The sequence below is a fragment of the Myodes glareolus genome, chromosome 1 (genome assembly GCF_982192425.1).
Source record: "Myodes glareolus chromosome 1, mMyoGla1.1, whole genome shotgun sequence".
NCBI classification, from domain to species: domain Eukaryota; kingdom Metazoa; phylum Chordata; class Mammalia; order Rodentia; family Cricetidae; genus Myodes; species Myodes glareolus.
This window is the reverse complement of record NC_142026.1, coordinates 94,495,560-94,516,061: the sequence shown is the minus strand read 5'-3', so window position 1 is coordinate 94,516,061 and position 20,502 is coordinate 94,495,560.

Here is a 20,502-nt window from a genome sequence, read left to right as displayed (position 1 = left end):
TTCTCGATTTTAGTGGAATTTCTTTGTGTTTCTCTTTATTTAGTTTGATGTTGGCAATCAGTTTGCTGTACATTGCTTTTATTGTTTTTAGGTATACTCCTTGTATCTCTGATCTCTCTAAGACTTTTATTATGAAGGGGCGTTGCATTTTGACAAACACTTTCTCAGCAACTAATGAGATATTTTTTTTTTAAAGTAATTTTATTAAATTATAAAAAGTTTCCATTTACGCCCCTCCTCCCAACGCCCTCACACTCCCCCCCTCCCTCTCCTCCTCCCTCTTTGTCCCCAAGGGGCAGTCAGGATCTCCTGCCCTGTGGGAAGTCCAAGTTCCTCCACCCTCCCTCCAGGTCCAGGAAGGTGAGCATCCAAACAGACTGGATCCCAAAAATCCAGTATATGCAGAGGAAACCAGTCCCAGTGTCATTGTCAATGGCTTCTCAGAAAGACTGCAGGCCAGCCACATTCAGAAAATCCGGCCACATTCAGAGAATCTGGTTGGATCACATGCTCGTTCAGTCACGGTCCATCTGGCCTTGGTAAACTCTCATTAGATCCGACCCCTTGTATCAGTGGGTGATAGTATCCCTCGCAGTCCTTCGTCATTTTCTTCCTCCTTCTGCTCCTCATTTGGATCTTGGGGGGCTCAGTTCGATGCTCCAACGCGGGCCTCCATCTGTATCGCCATCCAACGCCAGATGAAGGATCTATGGTTATAAGCAAAATATTTATCAGTATGGTCACGGGCCAAGGCCAGTTCAGGCACCCCCTCCTCTGTCCAGAGAACAATCTGGGGATCTCTCCTTGGACCTGGGATCCCATATATAATCAAGTTTCCTGTAAACTCTAAAATGACTCCCTTAGTTGAAATATATTCTTCCCTGATCCCACATTCATCCTTCCTCCCTTCCCCCCATCTCGGTCAACCAAGCTTTCTCCATTCCTCCCCTACTCCCTTCTCTCTAACCCTCTCCCCTTCCAACAACCTTCCCACCCCCCCCCATGCACCCAAGGTTACCTGGGACTCTTGACTATTTCCTACCTCCTGGCGGATAGCTAAATAATCTTCATCAGGTTCATCTTCTTATTTAGCTTCTCTAGGATCACGAATAATAGGCTCAAAGACCTTTAATTATGGTTAGAATCCACTTATGAGTGAATACATACCGTGTTCCTCTTTTTGGGTCTGTCTTACCTCACTCAGTAAAGCGTTTTCTATGTCCATCCATTTGCATGCAAAATTCAAGATGTCATTATTTTTTACCGCTGAGTAAAACTCTAATGTGTATATGTTCCACACCTTTTTTAACCATTCTTCTATTGAGGGGCACCTAGGCTGTTTCCAGGTTCTGGCTATTACAAATAGTGCTGCTATGAACATAGTTGAACAAACACTTTTGTAGTATGTTCCCAATGAGATATTTTATGCCTTTTATTTTTCTTTCAGTTTGGTCAGATGCTAAATTATATTGACAATGTTTAGTTTGTATTTCTGGAATGAAACCTATTTGGTCACAGTGGATGATCTTTTAGATTTGTTTTTGGATCAGGTTTGCCAATATTTTATTGAGTATTTTTACATCACTGTTCATGAGTGAAATTTATCTGTAATTCTCTTTCTTTTATGAGTCTTTTTGTGGTTTTGATATCAGTGTGACTCTTGCCTTATAGAAAGAATTTTACAATGTTCCTTCTGTTTCTATTTTGTGAAATAATTTGAAGAGTATTGGTATTAACTCTTCTTTGAAAGTCTGATTGAGTTATATGTTAAAATTCTCTGACCCTGGAATTATTTTGATTTGGAGACTTTTAATGACTGCTTCTATTTCCTTAGGGGTTATCAGTCTATTTAAGTTGTTTATCTGATCTTGATTTAACTTTGGTAAGTAGTATCTATCAGAAGTTTGGCGATTTCTTTTATACTTTCCAATTTTGTGGAGTGTTGGAAGTATAACCTAATTATTCTCTATATTTTCTCATTCTCTGGCTTTATGTTCCCCTTATATTATTCTGATTTTGTTGATTTGGATATTCTTTCTTTGCCTTTTAGTTAGTTTAGATAAGATTTTATTAAATTTTTTATTTTCTCAAAGAACAAACTCTTTCTTTCATTGATTCTTTATATTTGTGAGACAATGGTTATGTACCCTGTAAAGATTTGTCAATTGTATTAGTTTAATAAAATGCTGATTGACCAGTAGCCAGCATGAAGTATAGGTGGGGCCACCAAACAGAAGAATTCTGGGAAGAATAAAGGACCTGTCTACAGTTGTCATCCAGATGCAGAGGAATCAAGATGAGAATGCCCACTGATAAACAAGGTTACCCAGCCATTTGGCTAACACAAATAGGAATCACAGGCTAATTTAAGATGTAAGAATTTGTTAATAAGAAAACTGAGCTCTCAGGACAACCAGTTTATAATTAATGTAGGCCTCTTTGTGTTTCTTTGGGACTGGATGGCTGTGGGACTTGTTGGGACAGAAATCTCTGACGACAAATGGTGCCTACATGGATAACTACATCCACAAAAAACCTGAGAGGGCTTGGGAAGTAATTCTAGACACAAAACAACAGAGTTAAGCATGGCTTCTTGCTAGCAGCATTTTCTCAGGTAGGTTCTGTTTGCTAGAGACAAGCATGTCTCATTTAAGAGAGGCTTCCTGACTCAACTTCAGCTGCAAACCTTGCAACTCTTTTAAGGAATCCCAATACCAAACACTTAAATTGTGTTTAATAAATAGCTGACAGCTTCTTGGTGGTGACAGAGACCTTGAAACTCCATAGAGTTGTATCAATAAACATGGTTTCTGCCATTACCTCTGCCATGAAGCTAGACTCCCAGATAGCTAAGGAACAGAGTGGATCCAGCCATCAAAACTATGACTTTTATCCTAGCCACAAGCATTAGCAAATTAAAGACTCATGTGGTAAGAAAAAAAGAGATATACAGTAAAGACAGATTCAGGTGAAAAAAAAAACTCTAATGGTTTCAATGTGTTAAAAAAATATATGTAGGCCTGGGAGAGAAAAGAAAAAGATAAAGTTCTTCGAAAAAAGAAACAAAGTAGTTGGGTCTGCTTGCATGCACCTTTAATCCCAACAGTTAGGAGTCTGAAGCAATAGGATCTCTGTGAGTTCAAGGACAGCCTTGTCTGCAAAGTGAGTTCTAGGACAGCCAAAGATACACAGAAAAACCCTGTTTCAATAAAAAAAAATCCAAAAATTTAAAAATAAAAATAAAAGAAATATTATTTAAAATAAAGTCACACAAAGATGGAAAATACACAGAGAATCTTGATACTGTGTTATATTTATTGTGTTGTCTTTAAATTATTTGATGGCTGTGGAAGGAGCAACAGGTGCTAAAAGACATTTGGTTATTAATGTTGCTGGATTAATCCAACCTATATATTTTGAAAATACCTTGATTCAAAATTTAAGTCAAAATTATGTTACTTTGGAGAAGAGTTTGTGTTTTTGTTTCTACAGGAAATGAGGGGTTTTGGAATTACTCTGAGTTTAGAAAAATCAGGTTCAATCAAGGAAGACCTCCTGAAAAATATCTGATAGAAGCAGATGGCCAAGTAGTTCCAAAATTTCAAAGGACCTCTGTTGGAGGTTCCTCTGAGTTCTATATCAAGATCAACTTCAAGACTGCTGGCCGAGATGATCAAGCCTCATAGAATATTCCAGTCAGGACTTGATCATAATTCTAAATTTTCTTTAGCTCCACTTAAGATTATCAGTGCCCCCAATCAGCAGGAAGTTGCCTGGAAAACTATGCCCACATTCCCCAAAAAATAAATTACGGATGTTTGTCTTTGTTTGTAGAGTGTTGTTTACAAGTTGTTATGGATAATGGTCACTAAGAAATATAAACAAAGGAAATCAGACTCAGACTTTTTTTTTTGTAAAAAAGGGGAAGTGCTGTGGGACAAGTGTCATGTACAGTGTAAAGATTTGTCACTTGTATTGGTTTAATAAAATGTTGATTTTCTAGTAGTCATGGAGGAAGTATAGGTGGGGTGACCAGATAGGAGAATTCTGGGAAGACAAAAGACTCAATCTGCAGTCATCATCACCCAAATACAAAGGAAGCAAGATGAGTATACCTCACTGATAAAAGGTACTCAGCCACATTGCTCACACAGACAAGAATTATAGGTTAAGGTGTAATAACTAGTTAATAAGAAGCCTAAGCTAATAGGCCAACCAGTTGGGTCACATTAATGAGTCAGCTTCACAATTTTTCCTCTCTTTAAAGGAACTAGTGTTTAAGGTAGAGAAATTTTATTATATGTAAACCCAATACTGACAGTACTGGGAGACTGAAGATCTCAGAAAAATGATGTACACATTGATTTTGTATTTTGTGTTTTTTGAAATTCACTTTGGTTAAGTTGCTTTCTTCTGATATTTACAACTAAGTACTAAGTGAGAAGTTGCATACATAGTACAGAAATAATTTTGAGATTTTCTTTAAGGTGAATATCTCCTTGATTAAAATTTAGTCTCCCTTTCAAGCCAGAAAACACACTGTAAACAGTTTTGCTTTTGATTTCTGCTAAGAATCACAGAACACAAACACTGATGTATGATTTGTACTTGCATCTGGTTGCCTACAATAAATATAAAAAAAATGCTTCTTTCATTAAAAAGAACAGAAAGACACTGGCAACAACTTGGGAGACCTCAACGGAGCCTCATCCTTCTTTCCTCAGGGTGAATTGGTAGGATAAGAGTTAGCTCTAACATTCTCCTTTCTCTCCTTTGAACCCCTGCACTTGCCCCACATCCCATAAAATCTTGTGCAAATAAGCATATGATTTTTGGTCACTGTTCTTTTACTTCAAGCTCTCACATCCAATCCATTCTCTGTTTCTCCAGGGCTAGTGGCCCTGGTCAATATCTCCCATTTCTCAACAACACTCTCCACCTCTCACCTGGAACTCTCTAATAGCCTCCTTGCTTGTCTTTCTCCCTTCAGAGTCTCTTAGACTCTAATCCATCACTCACAGAGCAAGCAGCATCATAATTTTAAAAATAGATTTAGTAGTATACCTGCCATGCTTAAAACAGAGTTAAAAAAGAAAATATTTATGGTTCTATTTGCTTGCAAGACAGAGCTTTCACTGGGATAAAGTGGAGATTTTTAAGGGTTGGTCAATATCTATGCCAGATTTAATTTCTATGGATCACTCATATATCTAACATGTTATTTGACTAATTTTTACAATAAAGTAAATGACTACTTAAATTTAAAACTGTAATTTTAAATCATTTTTGAGTATAGAAATAATTGTACTGAATAGATAAATGTTATTTCTCTCCAGTATAGGTATTTTAACTGTTCTTGCAATCTAAAATATGAACTAAATGATATGTCACATCTTCTTTAAATCTATTTTCAAAGTAACATTAACTACTTTCAGAATCTACACTATTTTAGTAGAAATGCATCAGTCATATAAATGAACAGGCTACAGGTCCAGGTCGATACATTCCAGCCCATTAAACAGAGGAAAGGAAAGCAAGTTTATCAGCTTCAATATGTCTGAAAGGAGAGATGAATAACAGCAAATGCAGGTCTGTGACTACAGCTTGACAATGGTAGCAGGGAAAATGATCAGTCATTAAGCCTTCGCAGTGCCAATTATTACCAAACTTCTTTGTTTAAAGAAAGAAAATGCAGAAAAATGGTTTCAGGCATTTTTCGCTTTTAGGGAATCATTTTCAGTTTTAGTTAAAGACTCATTCTAATACTAACTAACCTCGGCATTTAAATGAAACTTGTGAAAAAAGTTATACCTCGAGAAGAAATGAGATGTTCTGAGACCCACTCATTGCATAAAGCATTCTCATACCAATGTCTATTCACACTTGAGGTAAATCTAGGAAATTAAAGACAACTTTTGTGACTTTGAGTACTAGCACTGAGTAAATATAAGCTCATGCTGATTCTTTTTATAATGCCAAACAGTGACAATTAGGGTAGACAAAATTCTATTTATGGACTAAGATCATATTTGGCATTCATGTGATAAGTCATGGAAAAGTAGGGTGAAGCAATGAGCCCAGAGGGTGGATCTCCAATATTTAAACAGAAAGCTAGAATGTACAGTGGCAATTACCAATAACAATCCATCCAGTCCATTTGTCATTTTCCAAATTTATTTTCCCAGTTACATATATGGATTATGCCATATTTTACTTAATAAAATATGCCTAAGAATACATACAAAGGCAATGACTTTTGAGAATGGCTTATAATATTTCATAATATGCTTCAAGGGTTCTCTGCTATGATGTCCTTTTTCTTCTTTAATGAAGTACAAACTCCCTGCAACATGCTTTTGTATTTCTAATGTAGTTCCAAGTTACATTAATATCTAATTAATAGAAACAAATAGAGCTAATGAAGTTTAGGAATTTTTATGAACAATAGTCTTTTTATATGTTTTATTTATTTTACTGAGCTATATCTTTTACTCTGCTCCTGTCTCTGCCTCTCCCCTCTTCTCTATCCTCTCCCATGGTATCCATGCTCGCAGTTTACTCAGAATTTGTCATATTCTACTTTTAATGTAGATTATATCCATGTATGGCTCTCTTAGGGTCCTCGTTATTGTCTATGTTCTCTAGGATTATAAATTGTAGGCTGGTTTTCTTTGGTTTATGTCTAAAGCCACTTATGAGTGAGTACATATGATATTTGTCTCTTTTGATCAGAATTACCTCACTCAATATGATGTTTTCTGTATCCATCCATTTGCCTGCAAATTTCAAGATATCATTACTTTTTTCTGCTGTGTAGTTCTCCATTGTGTAAATATACCACATTTTCTCAATATGGGAGCCCCTCTGTGTGCTGTAATTATCATTAATAAATAAAGAAACTGTTTGGACTTAGAGCAAGGCAGAACTTAGGTAGGCAGGGGAAGCTAGGTTGTATGCTGGGAGAAAGAAGGGCAGAGTCAGAGAGACTTTATGGTGCCACCAACAGAGTCAGACATGCTGGAACTTTTCTGTTAGACCAAGACCTAGTGGTGATATACAGATTAATAGAAACAGGTTAAATTAAGATGTAAGAGTTAGCCAATAAGTTAGAGCTAATGGGCTAAGCAGTGATTTAATTAATATAATTTCTGTGTGGTTATTTTGGTTCTGGGTGGCTGGGACAAACAAGCGGTACCTCCCTCCAACATTTTCCTTCTCTATTCTTTAGTAGAGGGGCATTTAGGTTGTTTCCTGGTTCTAGCCATGACAATTGAGCACCACTTGGGCATATACCCAAAAGTGTTATTGCTGAGTCTTGAGGAAGGCTGTTTCCTAATTTTCTGAGAAATCACCATACTGATATCCAAAGAGCTGTACCAGTTTGCACTCCCACCAGCAATGCAGGAGTATTCCCTTTACTCCACAACCTCTCCAGTATAAGTTGACATTAGTGTTTTTGATCTTGGCTATTCCTACAGGTGTAAGATGAAATCTCAGAGTTGTTTTGATTATCTTTTCTCTGATGGCTAAGAATGTTGAGCATTTCCTTTCAGCAATCTTAGATTCCTCTGTTAAGTGTTATGTCAAATTTTGATTTGCAAGAGCTGGATATTTCATACACAAGATTCCATCACTATTTCTTTTATAATGATTTTAACAAAGGAGCAAAATATACCATTTGGTATTTTTTTTCCTGATTGGAAAAGAAAACAGCAAAAAACAAACCAACAAACAAAAAAAAATTAGACAAGTCTAGAAAGTATTTATAATCTAAAAGGAGCTGTCCTTGAAGTCAATAACTACTAACATTTGCTAATACCGCAAGCCATACCTGAGCATGAGATTTCATGTTGAGAACATAGCATAGCAATAGCAAATGTGTCTTTCTGGGTAGTGATACCTGTGGAAAGATACATTTTATAATTTTTTTTAAAGTATCTATTAAGCCCAGGGAGAGAGGCTTGGAGCATGTACAAAATGTTTCACCCACTAACATCTTTCTCAACATCCAAGGTCAAGGCATTACTAATCAACAAATGACTTAAGAGTTAACAATTTTATTGTTTTGAAGAAATATAAGAGTGTCAGAGAAAATGAAGTATAAAATGGGTGATATAAAACATGAGTTAAATGACTAAGCTGCTTGTGAGTGATTCTGTATGATTTCTCTTCAGTCATGACTGACCTAAACCACTTCATGATTTCAGAGTTAAATTTAGAAAATAGATATTATCTTTTAATTGTCTTAATAGTTTAAATCATTTATTTAAGTTTTATTAAAACATCTATACAAATGCTCTTTCTTTATCTTTGTATTTTAGTGTGAGCTGATAGTGAAATCTTTTGATAAAGACATATCTTTATTTATGTGGTGACTGTGAACCTAAACATGTATTGTCCTCTAACTAAAATTATAATATGATCGTATTACTCTTTTTAAAAAGCAAAGTTTCAATAAAAAGTTATATGAAATTATATAGACTATGTTTACTTGTATATGTAGACTTGAAAAGAGTATGTTAAAACAAAAATAATATATCTCTGATGGGAAAAATAATTTCTCCAAAAAAAAGAAGAGTTTCTACCAAGGAGATTATTTAGACTTCAATTCTTTAATAATATTTTTATTATTATTTGTCTTGAAGTGCACATGTGTACATGTACCGTCAAGCATGTGAATCAGTGTTCAATGAGGAGATGTTGGTTTCTTTCTCTCTCTCTCTAATATTTATTTATTTATCTATTTGTTTATTTATTTATTTTTGTTTTTCAAGACAGGGTTTCTCTGTAGCTTTTGGAGCCTGTTCTGGAACTAGCTCTTATAGATCAGGCTGGCCTCGAACTCACAGAGATCCACCTGCCTCTGTCTCCCGAGTACTGGGATTAAAAGAGTGCATCACCACCGCCTGGCTGAGATGTTGGTTTTCTATGCAGATGTTGAGTATAAAATTCAGGTCATTAGAATTTCAAAGCATATGGGCAAGTGCTTTTACCTACTGAACCATCTTGATGCCCTTCATTTACACTTTGAATTTTTCTTTCTTTTTTTCTTTTCTTTTCATTGTTTTAAAGGATCTCTCTGTGTAACATTTCTGGCTGTCCTGGTATTTGCTTTGTACACCAGGCTGGCCTCAAACTCACAAAGATCCACCTGCTTATGTGTCCAGAGTATAGAGATTACAGGCATGTATCACCACTATGCAGATTTTTTTTTTATTCTTTGACAATTTTATGCATGTAAACTACTTATCTAGATCACATTCATCCACATAACCCTCTCTTGGTTTTTCTCTCATTACTTCTGAATGCCTTCATATTTCCACAAATGTCTCCCTAATCAATTATTAACTTATAGGGAGCGATTCCCGTCCCGGCACTGGAAGCTTTGTCTATTACATTTATACTTTTAGTACAAAATGCTCTGCCAGAGCCTTTAGATTTTGTACTTAAATGCACAATGATCATTGCTGAATATTTCAGTGTGCTTTTCTGTCATCCATTCTTGGCTTATTGTATATACAATCTTTTAGTAAACAATGATGACATCAGTTCTTTCTTTTAGATTAATTTTAGCTTTTGGAAAATTATACTTGCAGATACTTTTAAAAGTCAAGTCATTTCCTCCATATTTCCAAATCACGAGTTTACAATGTTTATTACAATTGTGATTTTAAAATTATCATTGCATTTTAATGAAATTTATGTTTTTAGAACTTATTTCCCCAGTTTTCAAGATAAGTTTTTCATCTTAAACAAGCTTTGAGTTTCAGATCCTGGATTCTTCTGATCCCATCACTGTGCAACTGAACCACTATGTGTCTAGCCTGAGAAGTGAGACATCTGTGATTGACTTTTGTGTTTCAGATAATGAGTTCCTTCTTCAATGTTATAATATGTCTTTATAGCATGGTAATTATGAACTATTATGAATAGCTAACAGCTCATTATGAATTTCCAGTCAATCACATTTCTGAAGTATCCTATGAGTTTTTTGATGGATTTAGTATTACAAGTTATCTCAGCTCTCTTTCTTTAATTTGTCTATATTTTATTATGCTCCCCAGAGAGTCATCCTTTGTATACATGCTTTCCAACTTCCAAAATTTCCCCACTGGAACCCCTTATCTGCTGTCATTGTTCTTGTCCAATTTTCCAATCTTTTATCTTTTTGCCTACAGATATGCAAGACTTCAGAAGAGAACATAGATTCATGGTTACCTCTTTATTGTGGTCCTTTCCTACTTTCCTGCATTTTGCAGTGTCCTCCGGTTATAATAAAATCTAAAGATTCAGAATTAGGATCCACAAATAAGAGAGACCATGTGACTTAAGACTCACTTTATGAGATGGAAGCAATAACCAAAGCTGCTTGTTAGTTTTGTCAAGTAGTTGTAAAATGACTCCTAATGATTTTCTGCTATAATATAGATCAGTGCCTTAGTCAGCCATCATCAGAGAAGTTTCCTCTTATAACAAATGGAAACAAATACAGAGACTCATAGATAAACATTATAAGGAGATGCAGAAAGACAGAGAGAGAGAGAGAGGGAGAGAGAGAGAGAGAGAGAGAGAGAGAGAGTGAGAGCTTGAAACATTCAGCCCTAATTTCCACCAAACCTTTCCCCTCAGGGATCACAGAATTTACAGAAGAGGAGACAGAAAGAGTATAATAGCCAGAGGGATGCAGGACATCAAGGAAACAAGGCCCTCTAAATCAAAGTGAACAAATATCATGTGAACTCACAGAGATATACACAGGGCCTGCATGGGTCTGCATCAACTCCTCTACACACAGTTTATGGCTTCCAGTTTGGTGTTTTTATGGAATTCCTGAATGTGCAAACAAGTGGCTCTCTGATTCTTGTGCCTTCTCTTATTTTTCTTTTTCCTTAAGCTTATTTTTCTTGCCTAACATTAATGAGATAACTTATGTTTTATCGTAACAATGATAACTAACATAAAGATCAACAATTGAACCCTTATTGATACCTGCTGAGAGAAAGAAATCATATTTCTCCAATAAATGACACTGGGTATATTAACCACTCCAAGACAATCTTCTAGCTCATGAGTATTGGAGTTGATCAAAATATAATTAATTCCACAGTTTTTGGTTTTGTGTTTTGTGCATTTTTTTTTTGTGTGTGTGTGTACTTTCATTTGGTTACAGTTTTGGCTTTTTTTTTTCTTTTTGGTTTTTAGATGTGGTTTGAATTTTTTCTTACTTTTTTGATTTTTTGTTTTGTTATTGTTCTATTGTGTTTTTGGTTCTTTTATTGAGAAAAATTAAAGTTGGGTGGATAGGGAGGAGAAGGGAATCTGGAAGGACTTGAGGAAAGAGAAAAATATGACCAAGATAATATATTTGAATTTGAAAATTGTTTTAAATAATGAAAAATATAACAAAAAATTTAAAAGAGATAGGGAAAAAAGAAATTGTATGGCTTGTTTTTCGGAGTCTGTGCTATTTCTAACCATAATAATTTCTGATTCCATCTCTTTACATTGAAATTTCATGATTTAAATATTCTTTACCACTGAATGAAATTGCAGGGTCTATATATACCACATTTTTATTAACCATTCTTTTGTTTATGGATGTCCCAATTATATAAGTAGCTTTCCTACTTATCATAAACAAAGAGGCAAGAACCATGAATGAGCAAGTAGTTGTGTAATAGGATATTGAGTCCTTTAGGTATGTTCCAGTGTGTGGTACATCTAAGTCTTAGTTTAGATCCATTTTTAGCTCTTTGAGAATTCTTCACACTGACTTCCAGGGAAGCTTTATCAGGCTGCAATCCTACCGATAGTCAATGCATCTTCCAGATTCTTTACATCCTGATCACCCTCGGTTGTCAGTACTTTCCTGGAACTTAACTATTTTTACTGGTGTAAGATCAAATCTTAAAATGCTTTTATATTTTATTTCCATTTTAAGGATGCTGAAAACATTTTAGGTATTTCTTAATCATGTCATTTCTTTGAAAACTGCTCTGATCTATAAGATTTTTTTGTTATTGGTATGTAGAAAATACACAGATTTTTGTAAGATGATTGTGTATTCTGGCACTTTACTGAAAGTTTTGATTGTTTTTTGAGATTTTGTGATAGAATAGGTGTTCTCTTGTACATATCATAGCATCTACAAATAAAGATAATTTTACTTCTTTTGTTCTCTTTGTTTCCCTTTAATTTTCTTTTATTGCTCAGCTATATCTTAAAGGTTTTCATTGAACTAAAGTAGGAACAGCTGACCACCCTGTCTCCCCATTTTAATGAGCTAGTAGCAATATTTTTCTTCAACTTAGGATGATATTAGCTGTGGCTGGTCATATATAGGCTTCATTATATTGAAGTATGCCTTAAATGCCCACCATCTAAATGAATTTTATCTTAAACACATGCTATATTTTGAAAAAGACCTTTTTGTATATGTTAAGATTATATACAGCCTCTCTTCCCCCCTTCCCCCTGGGGCCACAAGATCTCCCCAGAGCTGCTCCCTTGCACGCTGGTCCTGGGCTGTGGGCTCAGCCCAGCAGGGGCAGTTCCTGTGCTTTGATAGTTTGCCTGAGGACAGGCAGGCCCTGTGTCAGCTCAGCCACATTCCTGGCCACCAAGAGGCAGTGAACTTCTGCCAGACAGCCTTTGGAGGAGGGGTGAGTTTGCTCCTGGCCCGAGGGCTTCAGCTAGGAGGAATTCAGACTTTTCCTGCCCCCCTTGACTTTCTGATCATCCTGCAGTGGTGGCTCCAACCTGCTGAGTTCTCCCAAATCCCATCCCAGCATTCATCCAGGTACACCTTCCTCTCTTCCCCCCTTTCCCCTGGGGCCACAAGATCTCCCCAGAGCTGCTCCCTTGCGTGCTGGTCCTGGGCTGTGAGTGCAACCTGGCAGGAGGGAGTGACTGTGTTTCAATAGACTGCCTGAGGAAAGGTAGGCCTTCTGTCAGTGAAGTCCCTGCCTAACAAGGGAACCTGACCTGGTACCAGAAGATCCAATAGAGAGCATTTGAAGGAAGAGATGGGCAGACGCTAAGGCAAGAACTCCTCCAACAATCTAAAAAACAACATGAAAACACCAGATCCCAACAACCATAAAATAGAAGGACCTGAACCTCTTAATTCAGAAGAAGTGGGAAAAAATGCCATTATGAAAGCAATAAAGTCCCTTAAACAGGATATGAATAACTCCCTTAAAGAACTGGATGAGAAATACAACAAAAAGATTGAAGAAATGAGTAAGAAATGGATGAGAAGTATAAAAAAAAGTTCGAAGAAAAAAGTAAATCCGTGAATGATACACTGGGAAACCAAAAAAAAAACAATCAAACAGGTAATGGAAACAGTTCAAGAATTGAAAACCGAAATGGAGACAATGAAGAAAACACAAAACGAGGGCTGGCTGGATATGGAAAATCTAGGTAAACGAACAGAGACTACAGAATCAAGAATAACCAATAGGATACAAGAGATGGAAGAGCAAATCTCAGAGTCTGAAGATAGAATAGAGAAAGTAAATATTCTGATCAAAGAAAACAGCAAACCCAACAAATTCTCATCACAAAACATTCAAGAATTCTGGGACACAATAAAAAAACCAAATTTAAGAATAATAGGGATTGAAGAAGGAGAAGAACTGCAGATCAAAGGCCCAGAAAATATATTCAACAAAGTTATAGAAGAAAACTTTCCCAACCTAAAGAATGATATTCCTATGAAGGTGCAAGAAGCATACAGAACACTGAATAGACTTGATCAAAAAAAAAAAAAACCCTCGCCATATAATAATCAAAACACAAAACATACAGATGAAAGAAAAAGTACTAAGAGCTGCAAAGGAAAAAGGTCAAGTAACTTATAAAGGTAAACCTATCAGACTTACACTGGACTTCTCTATGAAAACCATGAAAGCCAGAAGGTCCTGGATAGAGGTACTGCAGAAACTAAGAGACCATGGATGCAAACCCAGACTACTATACACAGCCAAGCTATTGTTCACTATCAACGGAGAAAACAAAATATTCCAGAATAAGAACAAATTTAAACAATTCGTAGCCACAAACCCAGCCTTACAGAAAGTAATAGAAGGAAAATTGCAACCCAAGGAATCCAACATTGCCAACACTGCCTACAATAACTCAGACATCTAGCGACCTTTCACGAGCTTAACTCAAAGAAGGGACACATACAAACTCTATTAAACAAACAAACAAAAAATAATAATAACCAGAGTAAACAACCACTGGTCATTAATATCACTTAATATTAATGGACTCAATTCACCTATAAAAAGGTACAGACTAAGAGATTGGATACGACAACAGGATCCAACATTCTGCTGTTTACAAGAAACACACCTCAAGCACAAAGACAGACATCTACTCAGAGTAAAGGGTTGGGCAAAGGTTTTTCAAGCAAACGGACCTAAGAAACAAGCAGGTGTGGCCATTCTAATTTCCAACAAAATTGACTTCAAACTAAAATCAATCAGAAGAGATGGAGACGGACATTTTATACTCATAACAGGAACAATTAATCAGAAGGAAGTCTCAATCCTGAATATCTATGCCCCTAATGTAAAGCCTCCCACTTATGTAAAAGAAACACTTCTAGAACTCAAGGCAGTCATCAAACCACAGACGCTAATAGTAGGAGACTTCAACACTCCTCTCTCACCAATGGACGGGTCAATCAGACAGAAACCTAACAGAGAAATAAGAGAATTATTGGAGGTATTGAATCAAATGGACTTAACAGACATCTATAGAACATTCCACCCAAATAGGAAAGAATATACCCTTTTCTCTGCAGCTCATGGAATCTTCTCGAAAATTGACCACATAGTGGGTAACAAAGCAAACTTCCACATATACAAAAAAATATTAGTAACCACCTGTGTCTTGTCAGACCACCATGGATTAAAGTTAGAATTCAACAACAGTGCTACTCCCAGGAAACCAACAAACTCATGGAGGTTGAACAGTCAACTGCTGAATCACCCCTGGGTCAAGGAAGAAATAAAGAAAGAAATTAGAGTCTTCCTTGAATTTAATGAAAATAAAGACACAACATACTCAAACCTATGGGACACTATGAAAGCAGTGCTAAGAGGAAAGTTCATAGCACTAAGTGCCCAATTAAAGAAAATGGAGAAAGCACACATTGGAGACTTAACAGCACACTTGAAAGCTCTAGAAAAAAAAGAAGCTGATTCACCCAGGAGGTCTAGAAGACTGGAAATAATCAAACTGAGGGCTGAAATCAACAAAATAGAAACAGAGAAAACAATCCAAAGAATCAATGAATCAAAAAGCTGGTTCTTGGAGAAAATCAACAAGATTGACAAACCCCTACCCAAACTAATCAAACGGCAGAGAGAGAACATGCAAATTTATAAGATCAGAAATGAAAAGGGGGACATAACCACAGACATAGAGGAAATTCAGAGAATCATTAGATGTTACTACGAAAGTTTATACGCCACAAAGTTGGACAATGTAAAAGAAATGGACATTATTTTAGATAAGTACCATATACCAAAGTTGAACCAAGACCAAGTGAACAATCTAAATAGACCTGTCAATAGTCGTGAAGAATTAGAAGCTGTTATCAAAAATCTCCCTACCTTAAAAAGCCCAGGACCAGATGGTTTCAATGCAGAATTCTATTAGAACTTCCAGGAAGAGCTAATACCTTTACTCCTTAATGTATTTTACAATATAGAAATAGAAGAATCATTGCCAAACTTTTTATGAAGCTACAGTTACCCTGATACCAAAACCACACAAAGACACAGCCAAGAAAGAGAATTACAGACAAATCACACTCATGAACATTGACGCAAAAATACTCAATAAATACTGGCAAACCGAATCCAAGAATACATTAAAAAAATTATCCATTATGATCAAGTGGGCTTCAACAAAGAGATGCAGGGCTGGTTCACCATACGCAAATCTATCAATGTAAATCTATCATATAAATAAACTGAAAGAAAAAAACCATATGATCATTTCATTGGATGCTGAAAAAGCATTTGACAAAATTCAACACCCCTTTATGATAAAGGTGTTGAAGAGATTGGGGATACGAGGATCATACTTAAATATAATAAAAGCAATATATAGCAAGCCGACAGCTAACATCAAATTGAACGGAGAGAAACTCAAAGCCATTCCACTAAAATCAGGAACACAAGGCTGTCCACTCTCTCCATACCTCTTCAATATAGTGCTTGACGTTCTAGCAATAGCAATAAGACAACATAAGGAGATCAAGGGGATTCGAATTGGAAAGGATGAAGTTAAACTTTCGTTATTTGCAGATGATATGATCGTGTACATAAGCGACCCCAAAAACTCTACCAAAAAACTCCTAAAGTTGATAAGCACCTTTAGTAATGTGGTAGGATACAAGATCAACTCCAAAAAATCGGTTGCCCTCCTATACACAAAGGATGAAGAAGCAGAGAGGGAAATCAGAGAAACATCACCTTTCATGATAGCCACAAATAGCATAAAATATCTTGGGGTAACTCTAACCAAGGAAGTGAAAGACCTATTTGACAAGAACTTTAAGTCCTTGAAGAAAGAAATTGAGGAGGATACCAGAAAATGGAAAGATCTCCCCTGCTCTTGGATTGGGAGAATCAACATAGTAAAAATGGCAATTCGACCAAAAGCAATCTATAGATTCAATGCAATTCCCTTCCAAATCCCATCAAACTTCTTCACAGACCTTGAGAGAACAAGAATCAAGTTTATATGGCAAAACAAAAAACCCAGGGTAGCCACAACAATCTTATACAATAACGGAACTTCTGGAGGCATTACGATTCCTGACTTCAAACTCTATTATAGAGCAACAGTATTGAAAACAGCTTGGTATTGGCATAACAACAGAGAAGTCGACCTATGGAATTGAATAGAAGACCCGGGTATTAACCCACAAACCTATGAACACCTGATATTCGACAAGGGAGCTAAAGGTATACAATGGAAGAAGGAAAGCATCTTTAACAAATGGTGCTGGCATACCTGGATGTCATCCTGTAGAAGAATGAAAATAGATCCATATCAATCACCATGCACAAAACTCAGGTCCAAATGGATTAAAGACATCAACATTAATCCGACCACTTTGAACCTGATAGAAGAGAATGTGGGAAGTAGTCTACAAGATATAGACACAGGAGACCACTTCCTAAGCAGAACCCCAGGAGCGCAGTCAATAAGAGAAGCAATGAATAAATGGGACCTACTGAAACTGAGAAGCTTCTGTAAAGCAAAGGACACTGTCAGTAAGATAACAAGGCTATCTTCTGACTGGGAGAAGATCTTCACAAACCCCTCATCAGACAAAGGTCTGATCTCCAAAATATACAAAGAACTCAAGAAACTAGACACTAAAACTCTAATTAACCCAATTAAAAAATGGGGTACTGAACTGAACAGAGAATTCACAACAGATGAACTTCGAATGGCCAAAAGGCACTTAAGGTCAGGCTCAACCTCCTTAGCAATCAGGGAAATGCAAATCAAAACCACTTTGAGATACCATCTTACACCTGTCAGAATAGCCAAACTCAAAAACACCAATGATAGACTATGCTGGAGAGGATGTGGAATGAGGGGAACACTCATCCATTGTTGGTGGGAATGCAAACTTGGGCAGCCACTGTGGAAATCAGTGTGGCGGTTTCTCAGGAAACTGGGAGTCAACCTCCCTCAGGACCCAGCGATTCCACTCTTGGGAGTTTACCCAAGAGATGCCCTAACATACTACAAAAGCATTTGTTCAACTATGTTCATAGCAGCACTATTTGTAATAGCCAGAACCTGGAAACAACCTACGTGCCCCTCAATAGAAGAATGGTTAAAAAAGGTGTGGAACATATACACATTAGAGTTTTACTCAGCGGTAAAAAACAATGACATCTTGAATTTTGCATGCAAATGGATGGAAATAGAAAACGCTTTACTTAGTGAGGTAAGCCAGACCCAAAAAGAGGAATATGGTATGTATTCACTCATAAGCAGATTCCAACCAAAATTAAAGGTCTTTGAGTCTATTATTCGTGATACTAGAGAAGCTAAATAAGAAGGTGAACCTGATGAAAATCATGTAGCTATCCTCCTGGAGATTGGAAATAGACAAGAGTCCCAGGTTACCTCGGGTGCATGGGGGGTTGGGTAGGTTTTTGGAAGGGGAGAGGGTTAGAGAGAAGGGAGTAGGGGAGGAATGGTGAAAGATAAGTGGACTGGGATGGGGGGGGAGGAAGGATGGATATGGGATCACGGAAGAATATATTTCAACTAAGGGAGTCATTTTAGGGTTTACAGGAGACTTGATTATAAATGGGATCCCAGGTCCAAGGAGAGATCCCCAGATTGTTCTCTCGACAGAGGAGAGGGTGCCTGAACTGGCCTTGTCCCATAACCATACTGATGAATATTTTGCTTATCACCATAGAACCTTCATCTGGCGATGGATGGAGATAGAGACAGAGACCCACATTGGAACACTGGACTTAACTCCCTAGGTCCAAACGAGAAGCAGAAGGAAAGAGAACGTGAGCAAAGAAGGCAAGACCAGAGGGAACCTTCATCCGACGATGGATGGCGATACAGATGGAGACACACATTGGAGCACTGGACTGAGCCCCCCAAGGTCCAATTGAGGAGCAGAAGGAGGAAGAAAATGAAAAAGGAAATCAGTACTGCGAGGGATGCGATCACCCACTGATACAAGGGGACGGATCTAATGAGAGTTTACCAAAGCCAGGTGGACTGGGGCTGAACGAGGATGCGATCCAACCAGATTCTCTGAATGTGACCGAATTCTCTAAATGTGACTGGCCCGGAGTCTTTCTGAAAAGCCATTGACAATGACACTGGAACTTGTTTCCTCTGCATATACTGGATTTTGAGGATCCAGTCTGTCTGGACACTCACCTTTCTGGACATGGAGGGTGGGGGGAGGAACCTGAACTTCCCACAGGGCAGGAAACCCTGACTGCCTTTAGGGATGGAGTGGGAGGAGGAGAGGGAGTGGGGGGAGTGGGAGGGTGTTGGGAGGAGGGGCGGAAATGAAAACTTTTATAATTTAATAAAATTACTTTCTAAATATATATATATATATATCTGAAAGAAAATACTAAAGAAATTATTTGATGTCTACAAAAAAAAAAGATTATATACAATTTTATCTTGTTTCCAGTTACATGTATTACATATGTTAAACCATAACTATCTTCTGCGTAATGCCAACTTTTTATGGTGGATGATCCCTCTTCTATATACCTGGCCTCATTTTTCAAGCATTTCGTTCAGAATTTTTGCATCTGTACTAATCAGGGATATTGGACTTTAGTTGTTGTGTCTTTATTGGCTATGGTGTGAGAATAATGCATAAACCAAATATCAACAATATGGTTTCATAAACAACAAGACCTGCATAATAGCGTTGCCAGTTGGTATACTGATATGAATGGATGGTATCCCAAAAGTTCACCAGTAAATAAAGAGTTACGTGCAATTCATGGAAGCTGAGAGAAGGAGAATCAACTTTCTCAAAGATAAAATCCCTGATCAGTTATTCAATTACAAGTGGTCAGTTCTAAATACATGTACATACATGTGACTCTAAATGAGTTCAAGGGATTGAATATATACATATATGTATATAATATATATTACAATGTTGCATATATGTATATACATAAAATAAAGTCATATATATGTATATATGTGGGTGTGACTATAACTATAATAATTAAAGAAGAAGCCATGAATTTTAAAAGGAATCAAGAGGATAAGTGATGTGTGATTCCCCTCTGTATGCGGTGAATATCATTGATATATAAGGTAACTGCTTTGGTCCTATAGCAGAGCTATAGGTGAATAGAGCTAGGTGGGGAAAACTTATCTAAATTCTGAGAGTCAGAGAGAAGCCATGTATCCCCCACTGGAGACGGACACCAGAACTTTAGCCGGTAAGCCACAGCCATGTGGTGATACACAGATTAACAGAAATGGGTTAAATTCAGATGTTAAGAGTTATCCAATAAAAAGCTAGAGCTAATGGTCCAAGCAGTGATTTAATTAATACAGTATCTGTGTGGTTATTTCGAGGCTATGTGACCAGGAGCTAACTAGCGACCACCTTCCTACAGATTAGGAAGGTGTTGGAAGGTGGAAGGAAATAGTGGGAATATGTCAATACAGTATTTCCATGTAAAATTCTCAAAAAAAATTAGTGAAAAAGAAGTGAGCACAAGATAATTTCTTTTTATATCACTTGTGTCATCTTTTTTTCACTACCAGGAACACCATGGATATACATAAATAAAATATACTATTTTTAAATGATTGTATTAGGAAATGTCTCAAATCATAGAACCCTATAATTATTAGTCAGTTTATACTTTTCAGTTATTTGTCTTCACAGCATCAGCTATTTTTTTTTCATTTAGCAGCTATCTTACACATGCTCAGTAG